Here is a 21,073-nt window from a genome sequence, read left to right as displayed (position 1 = left end):
CCCATCACCCACCCTCCCCTCCCTCCCACCCCCCAGCAGCCCTCAGTTCTGTTTTTAAGAGTCTCTTATGCTTTGGCTCTCTCCCACTCTAACCTCTCTTTTTTTTTCCCTTCCCCTCCCCCATGGGTTCCTGTTAAGTTTCTCAGGATCCACATAAGAGTGAAACCATATGGTATCTGTCTTTCTCTGTATGGCTTATTTCACTTAGCATCACACTCTCCAGTTCCATCCACGTTGCTACAGAGGGCCATATTTCATTCTTTCTCATTGCCACATAGTACTCCATTGTGTATATAAACCACAATTTCTTTACCCATTCATCAGTTAATGGACATTTAGGCTCTTTCCATAATTTGGCTATTGTTGAGAGTGCTGCTATAAACATTGGGGTACAAGCGCCCCTATGCATCAGTACTCCTGTATCCCTTGGGTAAATTCCTAGCAGGGCTCCTGCTGGGTCATAGGGTAGGTCTATTTTTAATTTTTTGAGGAACCTCCACACTGTTTTCCAGAGCAGCTGCACCAGTTTGCATTCCCACCAATAGTGCAAGAGGGTTCCCATTTCTCCACATCCTGTCCAGCATCTATAGTCTCCTGATTTGTTCATTTCAGCCACTCTGACTGGCGTGAAGTGATATCTGAGTGTGGTTTTGATTTGTGTTTCCCTGATGAGGAGCGACGTTGAGCATCTTTTCATGTGCCTGTTGGCCATCTGGATGTCTTCTTTAGAGAAGTGTCTATTCATGTGTTCTGCCCATTTCTTCACTGGATTATTTGTTTTTTGGGTGTGGAGTTTGGTGAGCTCTTTATAGATTTTGGATACTAGCCCTTTGTCCTATATGTCATTTGCAAATATCTTTTCCCATTCCGTTGGTTGCCTTTTAGTTTTGTTGATTGTTTCCTCTGCTGTGCAGAAGTTTTTTTATCTTCACGAGGTCTCAATAGTTCATTTTTGCTTTTAATTCCCTTGCCTTTAGGGATGTGTCAAGTAATAAATTGCTGCAGCTGAGGTCAGAGAGGTCTTTTCCTATTTTCTCCTCCAGGGTTTTGATGGTTTCCTGTCTCACATTTAGGTCCTTTATCCATTTTGAGTTTATTTTTGTGAATGGTGTGAGAAAGTGGTCTAGTTTCAACCTTCTGCATGTTGCTGTCCAGTTCTCCCAGCACCATTTGTTAAAGAGACTGTCTTTTTTCCATTGGATATTCTTGCCTGCTTTGTCAAAGATGAGTTGGCCATACGTTTGTGGGTCTAGTTCTGGGGTTTTTATTCTATTCCATTGGTCCATGTGTCTGTGTTTGTGCCAATACCATGCTGTCTTGATGATTACAGCTTTGTAGTAGAGGCTAAAGTCTGGGATTGTGATGCCTCCTGCTTTGATCTTCTTCTTCAAAATTACTTTGGCTATTCGGGGCCTTATGTGGTTCCATACAAATTTTAGGATTGCTTGTTCTAGCTTCGAGAAGAATGCTGGTGCAATTTTGAATGGGGTTGCATTGAATGTGTAGAGAGCTTTGGGTAGTGTTGACATTTTGACAATATTTATTCTTCCAATCCATGAGCACGGAATGCTTTTCCATTTCTTCATATCTTCTTCAATTTCCTTCACAAGCTTTCTATAGTTTTCAGCATACAGATCTTTTACATCTTTGGTTAGATTTATTCCTAGATATTTTATGCTTCTTGGTGCAACTGTGAATGGGATCAGTTTCTTTGTCTTTCTGTTGCTTCCTTATTAGTGTATAAGAATGTAACTGATTTCTGTACATTGATTTTGTATCCTGCAACTTTGCTGAATTCATGTATCAGTTCTAGCAGACTTTTGGTGGAGTCTATCGGATTTTCCATGTATAATACCATGTCATCTGCAAAAAGTGAAAGCTTAACTTCATCTTTGCCAATTTTGATGCCTTTGATTTCCTTTTGTTGTCTGATTGCTGATGCTAGAACTTCCAACACTATGTTAAACAACAGCGGTGAGTGTGGACATCCCTGTCACGTTCCTAATCTCAGGAAAAAAGCTCTCAGTTTTTCCCCATTGGGGATGATGTTAGCTGTGGGCTTTTCATAAATGGCTTTTATGATGTTTAGGTATGTTCCTTCCATCCCAACTTTCTCGAGGGTTTTTATTAAGAAAGGATGCTGAATTTTGTCCAATGCTTTTTCTGCATCGATTGACAGGATCATATGGTTCTTATCTTTTATTAATGTGATGTATCACATTGATTGATTTGCGAATGTTGAACCAGCCCTGCATCCCAGGAACGAATCCCACTTGATCGTGGTGAATAATTCTTTTTATATGCTGTTGAATTCAATTTGCTAGTATCTTTGGAGAATTTTGGCATCCATATTTATCACGGATATTGGCCTGTAGTTCTCTTTTTTTTTACTGGGTCTCTGTCTGGTTTAGGAATCAAAGTAATAGTGGTTTCATAGAATGAGTCTGGAAGTTTTCCATCCCTTTCTATTTTTTGGAATAGCTTGAGGATAGGTATTATCTCTGCTTTAAACATCTGGTAGAACTCCCCTGGGAAGCCATCTGGTCCTAGACTCTTATTTGTTGGGAGATTTTTGATAACTGATTCAATTTCTTCACTGGTTATGGGTCTGTTCAAGCTATTTCCTCCCGATTAAGTTTTGGAAGTGTGTGGGTGTTGAGGAATTTGTCCATTTCTCCCAGGTTGTCCAGTTTGTTGGCATATAGTTTTTCATAGTATTCCCTGATAATTGCTTGTATTTCTGAGGAATTAGTTGTAATAATTCCATTTTCCATTCATGATTTTATCTATTTGGGTCATCTCCCTTTTCTTTTTGAGAAGCCTGGCCAGAGTTGCATTTCAATCAGAATGTGGCTTGTTGAGGAATCCTGCTTTTTTCGCTTTCCTTTGATAGAGCTCATCAACACCATGCAGGGAAAATCATCTGTTGAGTTACAAATGGCTTGAAGGAATCTGAGTTCCTTGCACTTAGCCCAAGGCTTTGAGTTTCTGCTACAGGTAACTTGTATCTCCATGAAACTTCTAAGTTTATGCAGCACCTTAACCATGGTCTTCTAACTTGACCCTCACCACCTCCTCATGGGCTAAGCAGGACAAGACGAGGTACTCCTTTTCCACGGAGGGGAGGGCAGTGAGAGCTGAGAGTCAGGATTTCATTCTCCTGATTCAGTGCCCTTTACCCTCAATGCTCATTGTACTCAAAACTCTGGAAGAGTCTCAAGATGCCATGTAGAAAGCTGGACTGCCTAATACTTGTTGCAGGGCTGCTAAAGGATGTGTGGGAAAGAACAGGTGCTCACAACAGCAGTCCAATTCCACACAAGCTACACTGCCATCCATCCTCAAAATAAACACCATGACTTTTAATGCTATTGCCCTCAGCATGTAGTGGAATAAAGATTACGGCTTCAAGAGTTGGGCTGGTTTCCTTCCCTCCCCTTTTCACTTTTTCTGCCCCTCCCTTCACTTTTTTTCCCCTGTCCTGTCTTTATTTTTTCTTCCCTGTTTGCATTTAGATGAAGCTTTCCATTTGCACGTGAAGTTGAGGAGGAAAATGTAGAATGGAGGAAGAGGGGTGGTTCATTTCACTGGATTTGGGCATCCAGGCTCAAAGTCTGGTGTTTAAGCAAAAACTAAAACTCAGCTAAAGCCTGTATGAACTTAGTATAGCCCAAATCTCCCATAAGCTTATAAATATAGGACATCTTAACAGTTAAATCTGAATGCTCATAACTCTAATACTCTGACCACTATTTCCATCCCCATGAGAACCTCCTGCCCATAAGTTGGAAAAGCACCCAGGCTTACCTAACACTTATCACTTGACCTTGTCCTCCACTCCATCCTGATCTCAAGATCATGCTGCCCTTCTGTGGCTGCCTCCCCTCCCTCCCTCTCTCCCTCTGGTTGCCTTGTGCTCAATTCTCAAGTCATGAAAAATTCACTCAAAAATGACTTGAGGACAGTAAGAAATGGCTTCCTCCTTCCATTTTACCCTCTAAAGGGGTTCTCCAGCAAAACTGCTGGGGTCCAAGCTTGTCATACAGTTTAATAATTGAGTCATTTGAGTTTATATACAAAAACCTCTTTGTCCCCAGGGGACACAAATCCACAGAGAGGACTTTACCATCAACTACCAAGCTTCACTCTGTCCAGCTCACCTCATGCTTACACTGGAAGACCCCTTCCTCCTAGTTGACTCTCTCAGGGACCTAACCATTTTCTCAGAGGCTTCTGAGTCCCTCCATACCTACCCGTGTCCAGACCATTGGGCATGCCAGGTGGTTTACGGTATAGCTCACTGTTAGATGTAGTATCGTTTCCAGGAAGTTCCTCTGTGCCCATGATAATCCAAGAAACAAGGAGAAAAGTGGGCAGTAAGGATTAGGGCACATCTTTATGGCTGTTGGATCTCAAGCTTCAGTTGAGACTAACCGGCAGCTCTGGTATATATTGATTACATAATAGAAACCACTCTACCCTTCTTTGAAGATGAAATCTAAGTTCTTAATTTTTAAAATATTTTATTTGGGAGCATGTGAGCAGGGGGTAGGGCAGTGACAGAGGGACAGAGGATCTAAATTGGGCTCTGTACTGACAGGACCAAGCTTGAGGTGGGGCCTGAAGTCACGAACCAGGCAATCATGACCTGGGCTGAAGTCGGACACTCAAGGGACTGAGTCACCCAGGCGCCCCTGAAATCGAAATTCTATCCACGGTGACGATATAGTCCACCTAAAAGTTGTACACCCCCCTCGTGTACATAGGTGGGCCCCTAGACAAAGCTCCAGCCAATGATATAAGTGGGGGGTGGGTGGGGCTTCAGGAAACTTTTCTTCCACTGGGACCAGCCAGTTCCCCAGGTTCATTCCCACCCTTCTACCTTCCTCCTCTTTGCTTCCTCGAATTGGATAGGATGACAGATTCTAAAAACACTTTTTGTTCCATGAAATGAACTTAAAAATTAAGTGTAAGCACAAAGTAAGGATGGTGGCATGAAAGTTAAGAAGGAACGCTATGGGGGCACCTGAGTGGCTCAGTTGATTAAGCATCCAACTCTTGATTTTTGGCTCAGGTCATGATCTCACTGTTGGTGAGCTCACGTCTCACCCTGAGCTCTGGGCTGACAGTGTGGAGCCTGGTTGGGATGCTGTTTCCTTCTCTCTCTTTTCCCCTCCCACCCATGCACTCTCGCTCTCGCTCTCAAAACAAAACAACAAAAAAACCAAAGGGAAGAAAGACAAGATCAAGAAAAAAAGAAAAAAAATGAGAAGAAAAAGGAACAAGAAATTAAAGGAGGAACCCTAGGGGCCCCTGGGTGACTCAGTTGGTTAAGCATCAAACTCTTGATCTTAGCTCAGGTCTTGATCTCAGGGTTGTCAATTCAAGCCCCACATTGGGCTCCTCTGTGCTGTCTGTGAAGCCTACTTAAAACAAAACAACAAACAACAACCAACCAACCACAACCAACCAACCACAACCAACCAACCACAACCAACCAACCACAACCAACCAACCACAACCAACCAACCACAACCAACCAACCACAACCAACCACAACAAACAACAACAAAAAACAAAAAACAAAAGAAAAAAAAAGAGAAGGAACCTTATCCCCAGTGATGAGAAATTTTTCTAATAACCCTTGATTGGCTGCTTCCAGGCTTCTATTACCAGAAAGGAATTTTTAAACAAACAAACAAAAAAACCCGAAAAAAACCCTACATGTATTGGGTCGGATTTTCAATTTTCTGTTAATACACAGTTCTTCCTAGCTGTGGCTGATGAAGCCCTCTGGTTGTTAGGTGTGGGTCAACTTTTCCTGGGGTCCTAGGCCCTCTCCCCACCCCCATCTCAGTGTCAAGCTCTTTGTGCCTGCTTAATTTCAAGTAAGAAACGGATAGAGTACCTGTCTCAAAGTAATTAAGAGGATCAAGTAAGATAATACCATGAAGCTCTCAGAAGTGTCCTTGGAACAGTCTTCATTAAATACGATCACATTACCTCGGAAAGAATAACCGGTCCCTACGTTGACTAGGTCTGAGATTATTCTGCGTGCGATTTCATTTAAATGCTTATTTCACTCATCTTGTGTGCTGGACAAGGCAGACGCAGCTACCAACTTTACCTCCCCCTCATCCATAGAGAGGCTAGGGGTTTTATTTGTATACATCTTTTCTCCCTGCTTTCTGACACCAAAGAATGGTCTCATTTTAATAAGATTTATATACCCCGTACTTGGACTCCAAGCTCAAGGTCAGATGACAATTCTGACAAGCCCACCTTTTCTTCCCAGAGGATTTTAAATCGTTCTGCAAACTTTCTATCAGTCACTTGCACTAGGCATGAAAATATAGCCATCTCTGCCACACGGGACAGGAGGGGGAGGCCGTTACAACGCTCTGTAGACCGAGGTCACCATTCGGCAAGGCAACCAGAGGCCCGCTTCAATCCAAGGGCAGAAAACATCAAGCGGAAATCAGTCCAGATGCCCCTCACGCTCCCCTCAGACATAAAAATAGGAATAGTTGAAATTGAAAATGACGTGGGAAGAATGAGGCACCATTTGTGGGAGATACAAAAAAACCCACGAAGCCCATGAATGCTATTTGTTCCCGCTCCATTATTCACCATCTGCTGTTGACCCTTTGTCATTTGCATCCTTTTGTGTCGGGCCACCTCAGAGATTTCCCGTTTTCTGACACAGATGATGAGTTCCAAACCCAGGATGAATAGGCCATTTGCTGACCATTTGTTTCTGTAGCGAGGGTGAATGTGTGGGGCTTGTTTGCAACAGGATGACCGCACACTGCTTTCCTTCGGCCTCGGTAATGGGGAGCCTGCGAGATAATGGCCAGCCTTTGGGGGCAGGCCCATGAAACCCACGAGCCAGGTGCATGGGATGGAGGAGGCAGGTTTCAGTTCATCCAAGGTGTTGATTCTGATTTTCCTGAGTCTGCTTCTTTAAGCAAGGCAGAAACAGAATGAGAAGGAATCAATGAGAAGAAACCCATCAGTGGAAAAGAAGGGCCACATTTACCATCCTACCTGAGCATCCTAGAGGTGATGGCCCCATGACCTGGCTAAGTGGGGGGGAGGTCGGGAGGAGTTCCAAGGAGCAAACTCCTCATGCCCAGGCAGCCAGAAGGCAGAAATCACTCAGTCCTGAACCAAATGCTCATTTTCACAGTCTCAATGGCCTGGCAGCTTAGCAGGGGGAGGTGGGGGGTTGGGTGGCGAGAAATCCATCTACCTCTCAGCCTGCAAAAAAACCCTGGAAACTACTTTGTTTCCTCAGGGAGGTTGGTGCCTTAAAGAAAAGGTGCCCAGGTCCGTTTGACATGCAGGGGTCAGTGCAAGCCGTGATTTAATAGATGGCAAGTGAGGGAAAAATTCAAAACGGCAATTAGGTTTTCCTGCCAGATTCCACCCGCTCTTCTGAGTCTTACCCTTGCTGTCTTCCTGATGCTTTTGATAATTATTTAATTGGTCTCCGAACTAAGTAGATGCTGTTTGAACTGTCTTTTGGGGTTATAAGAAAGAGTTACTGATTAGACAGCTCTCAGATGAAAAAAATACACCGAACTTTTTTCCTTCTCTCTGATCATAGAGAGGCAGTACTTTGGGTTTATTGACGGACACAAAGTAGAGAAATCAGGCAATTTCCTGTAAAATTTAATACGCCAATGTGTGTGTGTGTGTGTGTGTGTGTGTGTGTGTGTGTGTGTGTGTAAACAGTCAGGTATCTAATGACAAAGGAGTAGCTTTGTAAATAACTCCTGTGTTCAGGACAGTTTAGGGTATGAGAAAGGGGAAACAATACTACTTTATCATGTTTCAAGTACGAAGCAAGAAACATTATGTGAGTCTCCTAGATCTAAAAATTAAACATACCATATAAGCACCTGTTCTTTATCCCGGATTTGGTGGTTCAGTAGTAATATTGAAGTGATTTCTCGGAGAACTCTGGATCTGAACCCTTGATGGCTCCAAAGAATAGAATACCTTCCCTTTCTAGAATCTCATCTCTGTGTTGCTATCAAATGAGAAATGTTGCTAATAGCATACAAAAGGATAGAACGGTGCTGTTTTAGTTTTTCGCTACTTGCCAATTCCGTAATGGTCACACAGAGAGCTGTATATAATCCCAAAGCGGCAATCTATAAATGCCATGAAAAATAGGATTTCAAATCAGCTCCTCTGGAGCCCAACAGAGCTCAGCAAACCAACCACTGCCAGATCATATCCCCTGTTAGATGCCAGAGTGGTCTTTAGGGAGGCTTCTATGTTGCAGGATCCTTACTCAGCTGTCCTTATATCAGCATACTATCCTAGGTCTTTCTGGCAAACCCATCCTGGCAAGATAACAGAGGTAAGCTCATAGAACGTTTTGAAACAAAAGCACACGTGGCAGTTGTGGATTATGCCTCAGGATAGAGAAATGCTCCCTACTGTCCCCCCTGAAGCTTCCACTAACTACCCCACACAGATCTAGTTTTTCCTTCCCCTATTGTCTTGGTCCCCTGTGTGCCCTTCTCTGTGGCAGGAGCCTCACTGAATTGCCAATGGGTCCTCCACAGACTGGAAGAATTTAATGAACCAGGTCTGGTCTTGGTGTCTTCCAGTAATACAGCTCCAGGCATAGCAGGTGCTCAGCGAACATTTGTTGAAGAAATGACATTATACCAAACATTTCTATCATCCAAAAGTATTGCCTCTACTCCACCTAACTTTTAGGCAGTTCCCCTACATGTTCATTTGATGGGATGAGTACCTTCAGGGCTTGAGCTGGACCCAGGAAACTGTGTAGCCACCTTCTTTCCTCTTTGACAACCAATGTTCACTGGTTTTAACAAGATCCACTCTGTTTTGACCAAATCTTCCTCTTCAGGGTCATTACTGCTGTTTGATTCCTTACAAGTGCCAGGACCGGTGACCTACACAAGAGCCTGTGTCCTTTGCTTTGGCCAGTTGGAAGGTGATTCAAGTGATCAGAGTATGTAAAGGAAAAGCTATCAAGCATCCCTAGAATTAACCCTTCATTTATAACAACATGCTAGTTAGGATCAGGTCACACTAATGACCTACAGATACCATCTGGACTGAGAAATTCTTTCTGATCAGCATCATCTTTCTCACAAATTTTATTAGAGTGTTACAGGTCTAGAGACTATTGCGACCCACGAGGCTCTGACAAGCAGTTGGATTTGCCACCCTGATTGGATGCAGCCATCTTTAAGACTTTTATTTTATTAGGATGTTCAACAGAAAGGTACTCAAGCCCAAGGTCACTTGTCTGCTTAACACTGTTGTAGAAAGCATTCTAAAATGGCTTCCAATGGTCCCTACCTCTTGTTGTCCACTCCTCATACAATTTACATCCTATGTATGGCAACTGGATCTAATAACTTCCTTCCAAGACCTGAACAACAGGCAAAGGATACGATCTTACCTCCCGGAATAGGTTCTAGGAGATGGATTTCTCTCTACTCTCTCTCTTGCTGGCCTTCTCTTGTCCCATTGACTTCTTGGCTCATTCACTTTGATGAGCCAAGTTCCCAAGTTCAAGAGTTAAACGCAGCAAGCAGGAAACTGAGGTCCCTGCTCCAACAGCTTTGAGAAACTGAATCCTGCCAAAACCACTGAATGGGCATACCATTAGGTGCTGCTGCCCTGAATCAAGCCTTGAGACAATGTGGTCCAACCCAAACCTTGACTGGAAACTTCTAAAAGATCCTGGGCTAACCCCTTGATTGCAGCTGTAGAGAAACCCAGAAGTTGAAGACCCAACTAAGCCACACCTTGATTCCTGACCCACAGAAACTGTCACTATTTTAAACCACGAAGTTTGTAGTCATTCATTATGCTGTTCAAGACATTCTGGTATTGGGGTTCTTGGGTGGCTCAGCTGGTAAGCGTCCAGCTTTTGGTTTCAGCTCAGGTCATGATCTCTCGTTCTGTCAGTTCGAGCCCCTTATCGGGCTCTGTGCTGACAGCTTAGAGCCTGGAGCCTGCTTCAAATTCTGTGTCCCCCTTTTTCTCTGCCCCTCCCCTGCTTGTGCTCTGTCTTGGTCTCCCTCAAAAAATAAACATTAACAAAATATTCTGGTACCAAATCCAGTGTTTGAGGGGTGGGTATTTCCCACACCAACAAGCGATTATCTGAGGGAGGCTTCCCCACACAGCACCAAGTCATTATCCAGAACACCAGCTGAGTGTCTTCTAATTCAACTCAATTCTGACAAGATCTATCCAGACACAGCAACAGATTCCACAGGTTAAGGGCTCAGTCCTGCAAGAGAGCCCTCCATTCCCCCACTTCCAGTCACAAGCCCAAGTTGTTATCTGTGTTTCCTGCCCATCTGTCATTTGGAGACTCCAATTACCCACTCCAACCAATCCCAAGTCCACCATGTTACCTGTACTTCCAACTAGACTGGCTACACGTCACACGTTCCCATGACCACCTCCTCAGCTTTAATTAGTTTGCTAGAATGGCTCACACAACTCAGTTTTGCTTACTAGAGCACCAGTTTATTAGAAAAAGATGTCAACTCAAGAACCACCAGATGGAGGAGATACATAGAGCAAGGTCAAGAGTTCAGAGCTTCCCTGCCCTCTGTTTGCCCTTCTCCCAGAATCTCCCATGTATTCATCAACATGGAAGAAGTCTAGACTCTGTTCTTTTGGATTTTTGATCAAGGCTAGAGTACATCAGCACAACTATTTAAATTATCAGCCATTGGCCATTGATTCAACCCCCACTCCTCCCGGGGTTGGAGATACGGACTACAAGTTCCTCCCATTCTATGGTTGGGACTCTGGAAAGCCAGTCTCCAAACTCAGGTGGGCACCAAAAGTCAATTCCTTTAACCTAACAAGAACACTTATTCTTTTTCTTGCTTAGGAAATTCCAAGGGGTTTTAGAGCTTTATGCCAGAAACAGATGAGGACCAAAGATATATTTCTTATTATACATTGCAGTACCACAGCAGCCACAGAGAACTGATACAATGGTGGAATAAGAAATAGAATCCTGAGCTCTTTCCTTCCATTTACCACTCCATATGGTGCAGGCCCTGGCAGCCTTGATCACCTTTAATCAGCCAGCAGACATTCATGCTCCCAAGCTCAGAATAAAAAGAGTTGTCCTCCTCCTTTGGCTAGACGAGAAACATCACAAGCATTAAAATAGCTGCAATTGATCAAAAATTAAACGGAACAAGATAGAATATAAAAAGGAACACAAGTCACTAGAGTGTTATGCTTGCAATTATCTCTGTATTTAGGGAGGTTTGGTTCTTTAAAGTTTCCTTCAGAGGAAGTTTGTCCACATTGGAGACAAAAATAAAAAATCTCTGTCTCCCTGACCTCACGGTCCCTGGCAGAGTAGGGGCCCCTCCCAACCCAGGGGGGAGTGATGAGTGGGTAAGGTGCACGAGGAGTCACCCCGCTGATCATTGGCTGTTGCCAGATCCCAGGTCTGTCTGACACTAAGTAGAAGAGTGGAGCCCGGTCCCCACATCAGGAGCGCCCTCTGCTCTCCTGCCTCGATCATCCATCCTAACTGCCTTTCATGGCCTTGGCTTGGGGCCAGCCCTTCTGTCCCACCATCTTTGGAGACCGTGAACAATTCCCTGACTTCATTTATATTGCTTTTGTGAAGTATAACTTCATCATGTTCCTCCAGAGTCTTCCTTTTCTAGGTTATATAAATTTAGCTCTTCACCCTCCTTCACGGTGTGCCCTCCAATCCTCTTGCTAGTTGATTAATTTTTCTTCATTTCTTGCACATTTGCACAGGTAAACTATACACCATTATGCAGGGTAAAGGGCTGTGCAAAATAAGACAAAAGATGTTTTGAGAAAGCGGAAATTCACCGTGAGAAGTGGCAAAATAGCAAGTTTCTTTAGCCTCATTGTAAATTAACAGAAACTTGTTTGTGGAAAGGCCAGAAAAAGAAGGTCATTTGGAAAAGGTTATGGTTTTTGAAAATGATGTTCAGGTTCTTCCTCAAGATAGGGAGTTCCAATTAAGATCAGCCTTTAAGATGGTTTCAGCATGTGCCACAGGGCTGCGGCCAGATTTATCTTCCTGTCTCGCTCCTCACTCTCCCCCCAGGCTCTGATCTCTCCCTGAGTCTCTCTCTCCTTGCACCCACCTGGATCTCCACCTACCCAAACAAGATCCAAGCCAGGAAAACAAACAGAGGAACCACCTTCACTAGAGGTGAAGTCAAGGACACCTCTAATACCTGCTCCTGGATAATCCTTTGCCCATTCGCAAAGTTGTTCAGAGGACACATGCCCTCTCTATCCTACCCGTGAGCTTCCCAGGCCCCACATAACTGCATCCAAGTGGCACATTGTTGCACTATGGAAAACCCCTGAGGCACAATCCATCAAGTCTATGCTTTGGTTTGTTTTTCTAGAAACCTTATTTTTCTGTTAGGACTTAAAAATCTTTGTTTTGCTGGTCTTCCTCTCTCCTTGTTCCTTAATCCATTTTAGGGAGTTGGAATTGAAAATGCTCCTGCCATCAGGCTTTCAGGGTTGTCACTTCTCACATTAGGGGCCAAGGAGAATGACCATCTTCTTTCTAGACTTTCCCTCTTAAGGTAAGAGGGAAATCTGTGCTTCATTCTCCTAAGGTGTGATTGGACTCAGAGAAAATCTAGGGCATGTAATGTGGGGTTTTGTTTTTTTTTTCTAAACAAAGTTTCATGGTTACACATTTACTTCAGAATCCAACAATGTGAAGTTTTTGTTTTGTGCTGTCAAAGTGTTGTTACCCCCAGTCACCTGATCAAGCTACCCTGTGGGAGGTGAAACCATGGAAACTTCCACCATTATATCATTATGTGTCTTGTACTCTTATGCTATTACTGGTGTTTGGGGGCTTCTCTATTTAAAAGAGGTCATGTTTATTAGTGCAGGAACCAAAATTTATTCTAGGAAATGCCCAGTTGCATTATTCTAGACCCATAATGGCTTCGCATGATGAATAGGTTCTCCGGGTTTACTTCATTCTGAGCAGGTCCTCGTGTTAGGCAGCTGGTCTCAGCTGGACTATCAGATCACCAGAAGAGATGGCAACAGACGGTGGTTCAAGAGGTCAGGGTTGACACGCATTATGCATGGCCCAAGTTCAAGCAGAGGCAAAGGAGGGGCACATAAAGGTTGTTATGTGCTGAATTGTATCCCCCTAGAATTCCTATGTTTAAGTCCTAATTCGCAATAATTTTGAATGTGACTGTATTTTGCCTTTTTCAAGAGGCAATTAAGTTAAACTGAAGTCATTAGAGTGAGCTCAAATCCAATATGGACTGGCATCTTTGTAAGAGATTAGCACAAAGAAAAACAGCAGGCATGTACAAGCACACAGAGAAAACCGTGTGAAGGGCCACGGAGAAGGTAGCCATCTTTAAGCCAAGAAGAGAGGTCTCAGGAGAGATCAAACCTGTCAACACCCTGATCTTGGACTCTCAACTCCCAGAACTGTGAGAAGTTTCTGTTGGCTAAGCCACTCAGTCTGTGGTGTCTTAGTATGGCAACCCTAGCAGACTGATAGAATGTCAAGGCAAGGCAACAAAGTGAACCAGCCAAGAGGGTGGTTCTTGGTGGAAACAGAACAGGAATCTCGTCATTAGAGGATACCTGATGCAGCTCAGAAGACACACCTGATATCAGGCCCATGGTCAATTTCCTCTGACCATTTCCTCCAACTCCTCAGCTTCCGGAGCTGGCTCTTCTAAGACCCAGAGGCCTGGACCAGCAAAAATGACCAAGCCTAACATAGGCTTTGCCCATCTCATGTAGGACAAAATGGATCCAGTCTTTTCCTTATGAGCAGGAGGAGGGAACTTGTCTGATCAAGAATCAAGTGCTTAGGGAAGCACAGAGGGCAGATGAACAAACCAGGGTTTCCTCCACATTAGGAGAGGACCCCACCCATCACAATGTGGACGCATTGGTGCTACAGGTTCCACAGATGGCATTTGTGGTAGGCAGAGAAACACACTCCTCCAAAAGATATGCACAAACCAATCCCCCTAACTCAGAAAGCTCACATGGGGACTTCACAGGTGTAATTAAGGGGATGAACCTGGAAACAGTCAGATTCTCCTGGATTATTTGGGTAGACCCAAAGCAATCATGAAGGTCCTTATCAGACAAACAGGAGGGACACAGAAGGAAAAAGAAACGTGGTTATTCTATCACAGCTTGGAGCAATGCACCCTGAAGGTGGAGGCACGGCTCACAAGCAGGGGAATTCTGGGAGCTTCTAGAAGCTGGGAAAGCCAAGAAAGAGCTTCTCCAGGGTCTCCAGAAGAAATGAGCCCTGTCTGTACCTTACTTGAGCCAGGTCAGGCTGATTTTGGAATTCTGACTTCCGTAACTAATAAATTTGTGTTCTTTTAAGCAACCAAGTTTGTGGTAATTTTGTCACAACAGCCATATGTGACTAACACGCTGTCTTTAGCACCCCTCTCTACATCCCTTCCCCCACCCTTTTCCCTTGTCTATTTCCCTTTCCTTCCTGACCCTCCCCAATGCCTCACAACCCTGCTTCAGCAGGGCTGCCCTGGGCGGGGGGGTTGGGGGGGGAGTGCCCCGTGGTGCTGGGAGCCTTTGAGTTCTTATGCTGGTCACAACTCTGTAGGCTACTCCTGGCCCAAGAGTCCAAGCTTCAAGCAACAACTACACTTTCCCACTCCACCTGTCCTGCCAGCATGGACAACTTCAAAGCACACGGGGGGGGGGGGGGGGGGGGGGAAGGGCTTGAGCCTGAACTTCTATTACTCTTAAATACGTATCAGGAAAATCCCAACTCTTTGCAATGGGCTTTACATGCTATGGGCTCCAATCTCATGCCTGTGTCAAGTACAATCATTCTCATTTCCCAGATGAAAAGGGCACATCAGAGAGACACAACAAAGACCATGTCCAAGGTCACAGAAATTAAGGCTCATCTAACTCCCAAGAGTCACAAAGACAAATGCTCGTGAGGGCAGCCTTCTCTTCAGAGAGTTCTCTTAGATTTACACTTCATCTACTCGAAGAAGCTGGGCAGGAATCTCAGCATGGCCATGGTAATTTTACAGGAGTTGCTTTATGTGGCTCTGATGTGCACAGCAGTTTGGTCTAATGAGATCTGGAGTCAGAGAGCCCTCACTGAATACCAGCTCTAGCTCTGTGATCTTGAGGAGTACAGCAGCATGGCTATTAAAAAAATACACAACTTTCAACTCAGCACACCCATCCCTCGGAATATAGTCCTTAGAAATTAAATTAAAGGACCAATCACATAAAACTACCATTACCAGGATGATTATTACTACATATTTGTTTATAGTGAAATGAAAAAGGGAGAAAAGTGGATGCCTATCACAGGGGATTGGCTGAATAAATGGAAAATATCCACACCATGGAGTATCATGGGGCAATTCAAACAATGAGCTACGTCTACAGGAGGTAACTTAGGAAGAACTCTACAAGGTATCGTGTAGGGAGAATGAGAAACCACTGATAAGTATATATGGCAAACTTTTTTTTTTTTAAGTCAGCTACAAAACCCCAATGCTTAAGAATATATAAGCAAGGGAATGAAGATATTTAAGGATACCAGGCAAATTTCAATATACATTCTTAATTTTATAAATTACAACTGCAGTAAAATAGCATTAGATAAATAACTCTCTAACAAGACAAAATCTTCCTATCATAATCCCAAAGCTAGCATTATGCTTAATGGGAAGCACTAGAAACATTACCATTAAAGTCAGAAATGGTAGTTGATGCTGTGCTAGAAGTAATGGCCAACACAACTAGGTAACAGAAAATTATTATCCTAATTCTAGAAATTGGAAAGGAGCAGGAAAAATTATTTGCAGATGGTATACTTGGCAAATGAAAACTACAACTGAAAAGCTACCATAACCAGTAAGAAATTCGTAAACACTTGAGAAGTATAAAATAAATACATTATCTTTCACATATACTATATATATTATATATGCACATATACACAACCACATAGATAAGGCTTTATGAGTATCGCAACCAAATCAGGAATTAAATTAATACTGTACAGGGGCCACAAGAAGACAAACTTCACAATACACCTCAAGATTAAAATTTTTGACAGAGAGAATGAGTGAGCAGGGGAGGGGCCGAGAGAGAGAGGAAGAGTGAATCCCAAGCAGGCTCCACACTGTCAATGCAGAGCCCATCATGGGGCTCAAACCCATGAACCAGCAGATCATGACCTGGGCCAAAACTGAGAGTCAGATGCTTCATCAACTCAACCACCCCACACCCCTAAAAAAAAAAAAAAAAAAAAAAAAAAAAAAAAAAAAAGGCTTTTTAAAATGGGTGGCCCAGTCAGTTAAGGGTCCAACTTCAGCTCGGGTCACAATCTCATCATTTTTGAGTTTGAGACCAGCATGGGGCTCTGAGCTCATAGCTCACAGTCTGGAGCCTGCTTCAGATTCTGTGTCTTCCATTCTCTCTCTGCTGCTCCCCTACTCATGCTCTGTCTCCCTTTCTCTCAAAAATAAAAGTAAACCTTAAAAAAATAAAAAATAAAAATGACAACGTGCACCATGACTTAGAGGCAACTTTTCCAAAACCTAATTTGTAGGTTTAATATACCCCAATACTTACAAGTTTAGTTTAAGAAAATCTCCACAACTAGAGAATCTGATTCCAAACCTTATATGGAAAGAGGAGTTGGAATAACCAGGAAAACTCTGAAAACCAACAATATGGGGGGAAGTGGGAGGGGTGTGGAATTAGTCACACTAGATGTTCCAACATGTTTAAAACCTTTCGTTATTACAAGAGAATAGTGATCTACCAAGAGACTGAATAGAACAGAATACAAAGTAAAAAAAGGCATATACAGACCCATCTGTAGCAACTTGAATGTATGATCAAGAAGGAATCTCACATCAGTCATGAAATGATTCAATAAAACATACTAGAATTGGAGAACTACCTAGAAATACATAAAACTAGATGCATGCTTCAATCCCCCCACTGTGGGATTGTTTCCAAATGGACACAAGACTTCTATGCCAACACTGAAGTCAAAATCCAGACCCAAATATGGGAGATTTACTTTTTAACATTGGAGCAGTCATGATCTAATGAGAACTCCCACTTAGAAGAGACAAAAAAACTGGTCAACTTGCCTCTTTAAAAAAAATAATTTCTCCATGGGAAAAACCTACTTAAGGTCAAAAGACAAGAGAGAAACTAGGAAAAAGTACTTGTAACTCCCATCACTAAAAGCTAACTCCCTAATACATAAAAGGGAACCCAATAGAAAAAAAATGGACCAAGGGTATGCACAGATATTGCCCTAAAAAGAAAACTGAATTATCTTTCAAACATGAAAAGATATAACTTCATCTTAGGATAAAGAATTTCAAAACACCTGGGACATATGGGTGGTTTAGTCGGTTGAACATCCGACTTCGGCTGCGGTCATGATCTCACCATTCTTGAGTTCAAGCCCCACATTGGGCCTGGTGCCGTCAGCTTCAGATCCCCTGTCCCCCTTGCTTTCTGCCCCTCCCCTACTTGCACATGCTCAAAAATAAAGTAAAAAATAATTCAAACTACCTGGACTTGCCAATTTTCATCTATCAGATTGGCCAAAAAAAAAAAAAAAAAAAAAAAAAAAAAGGCTGAAAATTTGGTAAGAACTGTTGGCAAAGCTACAGGAAAACAGACACGTTCAGTGCTGCTTGCAAGAAGGCAAGCTGGCCAAGTCCGTGGAGGACAGTCGGACAGAATCTACCAAAACTACAAGTGCCTGTCTTTACCTCTGATCCAGCAATCCACCCCAGACACAGTAGCACTTGGAGGTAACACACTGGGACAGGGGAGGGTCTGTGTATTTCAACACGGTCTGCAAGAGCAAAAAAAAAAAAAAAAAAAAAAGGAAAACAAAATGCCAAATCAAGAACTGGTTAATTATGAAATTCACTTTTAGAAAGAAAATGGAAACAATGCAGCCCTTTAAAACGAAGTCTCATGCTAGGGTTTGTGTGAAGGTCTACAAAATATAGTCAAGTTGGGGTCAGGCTGAGGCAAGGCATAAGATAGTGTGCACAAGCAGCCTTGAGTATAAAAATAGAAACATATCCATATATGCATAAAAATGCTCCAGAAGAAGGCCTAGATTAATAACAGGGCTGCTCTAGAAAAAATTGTTTTTCTAGGTGAATCTACTACCTATTCAAAGATTGAGAATTTTTCCATGTTGATTTTTTTTGTCAAAAGCAGACATTATTTATAAAATAAAAAGGATTTTTATTTTGAGAAAAAAAAAAAAAACCTTTGACACGGGAGAAGTGCCTCTCAGTTCTGGTTCCACCTCCAAGTAGCTGGGTGACTTTGGCCAAGATAGGTGCATTTCAGAGGTCACGTGTCAAGGCTTCCCTAACACCTCCCCCTGGGTTGTTTTGACAATTTGCCATGGCAAGGACCTTCAAGGGTTGGCCCCAGAGTAAACCCTCAATAAATAACACTTTTTATTCCCTCTCAGGGTTGCTCTGGAAAGAAGGACAGAAAATAAATGGCTAAAGCCACTGGGGCAGAACAGGTGCCCCATGAATATTCATGCCTTCCCCTCGGCTTCCACCTCCCGTATGGCTCACCTCACGATAGGCCTCATTGCAGTCAAGTATTTCCCACATCTCAACAGAGTTCCAGAATCATCTTTTTTTGACAGTGTGCCGTCATGAAGACAAGCAAACCAAAGGCTGGAAATAATGATAAATTACTTGCTTCAGACACCGTTCACCCTTCTTAGAGACAACTTGCCTAATAATTGTCAACTGCCAGACCGGGTCCCTGAGTGGCTTGGCTAGAAGTGGAATCATAAATGCAGCTGAGGAATCCTGGTGATCAAATCCCGATGTAAGTGACCAGTTACATTCAGAAATTTTGGATTTCCAACCTGCTAAAATTTAGAAGATCTGCAAACTTAAGTAACCCATGCTTTTCAGCCTCCTTTCCCCTCCCCTGCCACAACGCCACCTCAAAGTTACCATTTGAGTCGAACGATCTTCGATTCAGCGTAAGGACAGATCATACCTCAGAGTAGGAGACTGGTCACTAATTTAATGTTCATTAAGAACCTGCTAAGTACAGAACAAGAGGTTGGTCTCTGCCTGTGGTACGAAGAAAGTGAATACAAGTTATGGGGTTCCTTTGAAAGCAGAGCTAATACTTTAGAGCAGGACAACCAAGGTCATTCATTCTAGCTGTGTTGATTTAAGATTTTTTTTTTCCTGCGAGCAGGGATTATACCAACGATTTATTTAAAAGAGACAGGAAAGGCTAACCTACTTGGGAGCCCTAGCTTCCAAATTCTTGCCAGTTCCAAGTAACTCATGTTGACTTTTTCCTCTTTCTTTTGTGTGTATGAGAACAATGGCCTGTGATTTTTTTTTTTTGTCACCTAAGACCAGATGACTGTGACTGCATCTCCCGTCCCTGCAGATGGGGCCGAGAGGCGGCAGGGTCAGAGCCCAGCCAAGTCTGCTTTGTGCTGCTACAGCAACAGGACCTCGGGGTTGAGCCTCAGGGTCAGTTGGATGCCATGGTCGGGTTTCAGGGCATAGAAAGGGACCGCGTGGGCCAGGTCCGGGGTTCCAGGGAAGTGCTAGTTCTCATCCTCTGGGGTCGTGGTGGCACTGCACCTGGGGACTTCCCCGTGTGCCCAGAGAGCAGGACAGCCCAGGCTTCCAGGGGGGGTGCTTGTAAGCACTGAGCCCAATGTTCTGGCCAACCTCTTTTTGTGGCATCTTCAGCAGGCTGAGCATCACAGAACCCATTGGTCACACATAGGCCATCCGTGGGCACGTCACCCATGGACAAGCCCAGGAGGTAGCTCTTTGCATCTGGGGCTTTCTGGGACAGTAGGAGAAGAGGCTCCTGAAATAGGACGGCCACAGGCTGGCCATGGCAACTCCCATGTCCCGCAAATAATCCTCCACCTGCCCTTGGCCAACACAGAGGCCTGCTTACGGTCCCCAGCCTTCAGCGTCTTGATGTTCTCCAGCAGGGGCTTAGCCAGGTTGCCCAGCAGCTTTCCCTGCGGGACCTCCAGCTCCTGGCTGCAGTTTCCCCAGTCATCCATCAGGACGAAGGCTTGTGGGCCCCAGTCAGGGCCAGTTCCAAGCTGGCCTCATCCTCCTGGTCTCCCTGCACCACTTCTGCACCGTGCACCTTCCGCTCCTCTGCTGCTCTATGCCCAACGGCCCACATCCTCACTTCCAACTCACCTATTCTGGCACATCTGGGCCACAGAGCCTCCCTGAGCACCTGTGCCTGCAAATGCCACCACCAGTTTCCTGCCTGCCTGGAGAGCGGAAGGGGGAAGGGTGGTTCCCCGAGGCCTGGGGGCTGTGGGACCCACGGGGTCGGCGACGGGGGCCTGGGCGACCCCGCATGCACACTGCGTGGGCCAGATGGCCAGCCAGCCAGGAGACCTGGGCTCTGTGACTCTCGGCCTCGACGCCCCATCCCCCGCACAACCCGAGAACTTGGCCCCCACCCCCTAGCCAGTCTCCAGGCTGGAGCTAACTGCCCCCCCACCACCCCCAGAGGGGGGAACTGATTTTTAAATAATTCCCATTTGTTTAATAAGGGAGCTCTTCTGAGAGTGTTTACCGTGGAATACTTTATAGGCAGAGTTTAATTAACATTTGAAGCCATAAATCTCTTTCAAATAACATACTCTAATTCAAATCTTATTTGGCAGCTGCAGGGAGAGAGCAGTCAGGAGTGAGGACCGGTGGCAGGCACGGTCACTTCACTCACTCCCACACCCCTCTAACACGGGCATCTGGTCCCGCTTTACGGATGGTGCCAGGGAGGCTCAGGCACAGGGGACCAGGCCAAGTCTCCCCGAGCAGTACGCAATCGCAACCCTCATCTACTTGTTGCAGGGCACTGGCCCTTTGTCCCCCCTCCCCCCTAGTTCCCCCTTGCATTTCACAGCAGCCATTAGTGAGAACAAAGGCCAAGGCTAACCATGCCCGTGGCACAGAGAGCA

At 44.3% G+C, this 21,073-nt stretch overlaps 1 pseudogene; it reads right to left on the bottom strand.

Moving 5' to 3' along the window:
- Nucleotides 1–19,567: 19,567 nt before the first annotated feature.
- Nucleotides 19,568–20,541, bottom strand: LOC125149889 (nmrA-like family domain-containing protein 1; annotated as a pseudogene).
- Nucleotides 20,542–21,073: the final 532 nt, after the last annotated feature.

Source organism: Prionailurus viverrinus, chromosome D4 (assembly GCF_022837055.1).
Source record: "Prionailurus viverrinus isolate Anna chromosome D4, UM_Priviv_1.0, whole genome shotgun sequence".
Taxonomy (NCBI): domain Eukaryota; kingdom Metazoa; phylum Chordata; class Mammalia; order Carnivora; family Felidae; genus Prionailurus; species Prionailurus viverrinus.
This window is presented reverse-complemented; position numbering and strand designations above follow the sequence as displayed.